The following is a 5251-nucleotide window of genomic DNA, read 5'->3' as shown; positions in this document are numbered from 1 at the left end:
AGGAAACAACCCACTTTGAGTAGTAATTTCGATGTCAGAGGCAAATACCTAATAGGAAAGCAATGCTCAATTTTCGGACTCAGATTGGGCAAGGTTACAAGAGGTACCTGTGGAAATGAGCTCTTCAGAGCAATCTGTTCCCTGCACTGCCCACGCCCACGAATGAAACCTCTCTCAATGTATTACTAGAGAGGGAAACATGTTCGTTAGTCAAAGATGTATACCCTTCTCTCCGTGCTCTTCCGCGAGCGTAACAGAACTTTATTAAATTCGTATTTTGATTAATACGGGACATTGATTATTTGACTTTGAATATTTCGAGCAAATCAATTTGAAATTCCCACTAATTGCAACATGTAAAGTTTCACGGTCGGTAATGTCAGATATATGGAAATCTTCCTTGCTATTAAACAGGAAAAACTAAAGTTGGCCAAGGATGTCCGCAGTACACTGGAAGAAGCAGAAATTTAGAAGGTAATTTATAGTTGTGGGGACGCATATATAGGTACTACAAAAAGAACGGTAAAAAAACAACTGTAAGAACACAAAGGTAACTGCACAACGGGAGAAACAGACAGATCCGCTGTTGCGGAGGGTGCATTGGGTACAAGTTACCACCGGAGTCTATTTGATAAGTTTCAGATACAAAAATGGCTCTGAGCACTATGGGACTTAACATCGGTGGTCATCAGTCCCCTAGAACTTAGAACTACTTAAACCTAACTACCCTAAGGACATCACACACATCCATGCCCGAGGCAGGATTCGAACCTGCGACCGTAGCGGTCACGCGGTTCCACGCTGAAGCGCTTAGAACCGCACGGCCACACCGGCCGGCTGTTGCAGATACAATCAAACATTATGGAACACTATGCAGATAGACCATATGGATTATAATACATGCCATTAATTTTAATAGTAAGAAGGGGTGTGTGAAACTAGACGCTATCTAGATTTCAGTACCGAAGAAGATGTGAACTAGTCTTCCACCATGGGTCTGATAACAATAGCGGCAGACTGCAATCGACAATAGCCAACTGCGGTCACATTTTCAAAACATGCGACGTCGCGTCTACGTGTGTGAACGAATGGAAGCGGAAATTATACTTTACTCAGCAACAGGCCTGTCTGTGCATCGATTCTTCGAAAAAGTTACAACCCCCTTGAAGATGTCCTCCACAGACGGGGACGAAGCGTTGGATTTAAACAAGAAATTATTCCGGCAACGGCATAATAGACCGAATATTTTAATAAACGTTCCGAATACGAGTTTTCCATAAAATACTCTAAGAAAAAAAAGAAAAGGACCAACAACATAGGAATTATCCGAAAAGGATATAAATCGGTAGAAGCGATGTGCATGTACAGGCAAGCAAATGATAAACTTTCAAAAAAATGTAATGATTTGTTCAAGAGAGAGAGCTTCACAAAGCGCGCAAGTCAATAACGCGATGGATTGCATCTGTCCCTGAGAGTGACTGATATTTTAGGATGTCCTCCCTAGGGATATCATGCAAAATTCTGTCCGATTCACGCCTTAGGTTGTCAAAATCTCGAGCTGATTGTAGGGCCCTGACCATAACGACCCGAACGTTCTCAACTTTGGACAGATCCGGCGACCTTATTGGCCAAGAAAGGATTTGCCGAGGACCGAGACTGGCAGTACAGACTCTAGCCATGTCTAGGCGCCCGTTATCTTGCTGAAATGTAAGCCCACAACGGCTTGCCATGAAGGGAAACAAAACGGGTCATAGAATATCCTCGACATGCTGTGTCGTAAGCTAAAGTGCGCGTCATTTATGTTGGCGGCCGAGTTTAGGTTCGTTCTGCGCATCTGACGTCAAAAAATACAGTCAGCCAATGAACAGAGAACGACGTTGCCAGATCTCGACTGCAGAGCAGAGCACGGACGAGTGTCTTCAGTTTTAGAAACGTTCAGTCTTAAATAAAGTAAAAGAACAAAAGCAATGTCTTGATAACAGACTTTGTTTTTTGAAAGTTTGGAAAAACCATTCTTCATACAAATTGCTTCATTTTCTATTAATTAAACCAAACAAGCAATAAGACTCTTAATTCAGGCGATAGCAAGGAGAGGTGTTTGTATCAATTTCACGAACCGCTTTTTCGCAATAAAGAACTGTGGTAATTGTTTATTTCCTATTGTACTTCGACATAGTGCGAGTAATTCATAGGCATACCAACAGTGTTTGTCAGAATTTTGCGTCATGTATTATACTCCTTATGGAGTAACGTTGTATGACGAGCTGCGCTAGCGTAACGGTTAAGGCGTTGGTTTAATAAATGGAATGTAAAGAGTTCAAACCTTGTGTGATGCTAAATATTTTCTTTATTTAAAAACAATATCGAAGTGTCTTACTTCACGAATTTTATTCGTTTGAAAGCAATTTTTTGAAATTTCTAGTGTTTTGTTTCTTCATAAACCGTTTCGCTGCTGCAGTCACGTGCTCCCTGCATTCCACGCTGTGCGCGATTATGTCATCACTGCACTGCTCGCCTGTGCAGACATATGGTGTTCCCACTGCTTTGACACACTTATCATTCGATTTCACAAAAACTATTTGGCCCAAAAATTGGATTAGATTAGACCCCCATAAATGACTTAATTTTGTTTCGATGTTCAACCCAGTTATTTTGCAGCATTAAATGTAGTAAACCATTGCACGAAATTTTGAAGAGTTGGCAGAGGTAAAAGTCCATAGCGTATACTTTCCGTATGGTCGATTTTAGTTGCCACAATGTTGAGAATGAAATGTGGACAAGGTACCTAAATTTCATATAAAATTTACTGTATAACAATATCTCATTTAATTTAAGTACCACATAGGTGTCGTATGTGATATTGAGAAATATTCCGTCTTTCGTGACTGTAATAAAAGTTTTATTTCCACCGGGCGCGTTTGGCTTTATTTTAAAGCACTTCAATCAGTCAAAGGAAGTGGGGGGAAGGTATCAGTCAAGAATATGTGTAAAAATCAAATTTTTGGGCCAAATAGATTTTGTGGAATCGAATGATAAGTGTGTCAAAGCAGTCGGAAACACCATGTGTCAGCACAGGCGAGCAGTGCAGTGACAAAATCGCGCACAGCGCGGAATGCGGGGAGCACGTCTCTATAGCAGCGAAAGGGTTAATGCGGCCGTGGTGGCTTCATAAACTGCGCGCTCCCCCTAAACGTAAGCTTGCGAACTATACTATACTATGGCGCTACTTCTCTTGACGCGTGCGTCGTGTGCAACTGGCAACGCAGCAATCTCCCACGTCTGGGCGGGCATGCGCGAGCCGCCAAGATATAAGAATTCAACTATAGCAGCAGATGACAACCGAAGGGGCCTTGCTGTGAAAAGAAATGTCACCGCGTATCATTACTCCTGGTTGTCGGGCCCTATGGTAAGCGATAGGTAGATTGGTCGAAGCGACACTCATCGCTGAAGAAAATTGTCCTCCAGTCAGTGAGGTCAGAGGAATACGCCCGACATCAAAGGCAGCGATCTTGTTGTTGTACCGAAGTCAATGGTAGTCGGCACAAGAAGCACCGTGAGCTCAGCCCTCTTTCTGTGGGCCACGTATTAATGGTCCTTATGGTCGCTGAAGCACCAATTGCGTGGTGGATCGATGATGAATACGGGGCTCTGAGTGCTCGAGTGCTTCTCTGACAACTGCTCGGTCTTCAGGTTTTGTCGTCTCTCTAGGACGCCCGCCACCGTCCTGACTCAGTATTCGACCAAAGCTCAACCATTCTTGCAAACATTGTCGAATACTGGTAACACTCCTACTGAATTGTCGAGCAATTTGCCGATTTCTCGAGTAGTCTTCTTTAAGCTCATTACATGTCATCCCTGAAATGCTCACATATACGTGTAGTGCTCTATACTAGGTGATTCAAAAAGAATACCACAACTTTAAAAATGTGTATTTAATGAAAGAAACATAATATAACCTTCTGTTATACATCATTACAAAGAGTATTTAAAAAGGTATTTTTTCACTGAAAAACAAGTTCAGAGATGTTCAATATGGCCCCCTCCAGACACACGAGCAATATCAACCCGATACACCAACTCGTTCCACACTCTCTGTAGCATATCAGGCGTAACAGTTTGGATAGCTGCTGTTATTTCTCGTTTCAAATCATCAATGGTGGCTGGGAGAGGTGGCCGAAACACCATATCCTTAACATACCCCCATAAGAAAAAATCTCAGGGGGTAAGATCAGGGCTTCTTGGAGGCCAGTGATGAAGTGCTCTGTCACGGGCTGCCTGGCGGCCGATCCATCGCCTCGGGTAGTTGACGTTCAGGTTTCATAACTAACCTTTTTCGTAGGACTCTCCATACAGTTGACTGTGGAATTTGCAGCTCTCTGATAGCTCTGCGAGTCGATTTTCCTGGGCTGCGAACAAATGCTTGCTGGATGCGTGCTAAATTTTCATCACTCGTTCTCGGCCGTCCAGAACTTTTCCCTTTGCACAAACACCCATTCTCTGTAAACTGTTTATACCAACGTTTAATATACCACCTATCAGGAGGTTTAACACCATACTTCGTTCGAAATGCACGCTGAACAACTGTCGTCGATTCACTTCTGCCGTACTCAATAACACAACAAGCTTTCTGTTGAGCGGTCGCCACCTTAGCATCAACTGACGCTGACGCCTAGTCAACAGCGCCTCAAGCGAATAAATGTACAACTAAATGAAACTTTATAGCTCCCTTAATTCGCCAACAGATAGTGCTTAGCTCTGCCTTTTGTCGTTGCAGAGTTTTAAATTCCTAAAGTTGTGGTATTCTTTTTGAATCACCCTGTATATCAATCAGTATTCAAGTTTCTCCGTGGCCCGTCCTCTCTCGTCTTGGGGTGTACTTTACATGTTAGATACCATGTTGTAAGTGATATATTTAACGTGTGCAGAACTGGTTTAGGCAATTATGGTGGTTTGCTGATTTACGCTTTATGGCAAGGAATGTTAGAAGAGCGTGTGTGTTTAGTAAAATAAGAAATAGTCTCACAAGCTGTGTTATTAACGTCTTGATTAGTTTCAAAGTATTCAGAATATATAATGCTCCAGAAAAGCGATTTGGAAACGCAGACTAGCTCGTGTCATTCAGTGGAAATAATCACACGTACACACTCTCTCATAAATCCAACGCAACAAGAAAGGAAAGGGCCTGCATTTCTATTATATTGCATAGTGAATGCTTTCTCGTAAAGGCAGCGTTAGCTGCTTATAGATTCCA

This window comes from Schistocerca nitens, chromosome 5 (genome assembly GCF_023898315.1).
Source record: "Schistocerca nitens isolate TAMUIC-IGC-003100 chromosome 5, iqSchNite1.1, whole genome shotgun sequence".
NCBI classification, from domain to species: domain Eukaryota; kingdom Metazoa; phylum Arthropoda; class Insecta; order Orthoptera; family Acrididae; genus Schistocerca; species Schistocerca nitens.
The sequence above is the reverse complement of the archived record's forward strand: the minus strand, read 5'-3'. Positions refer to the sequence as shown.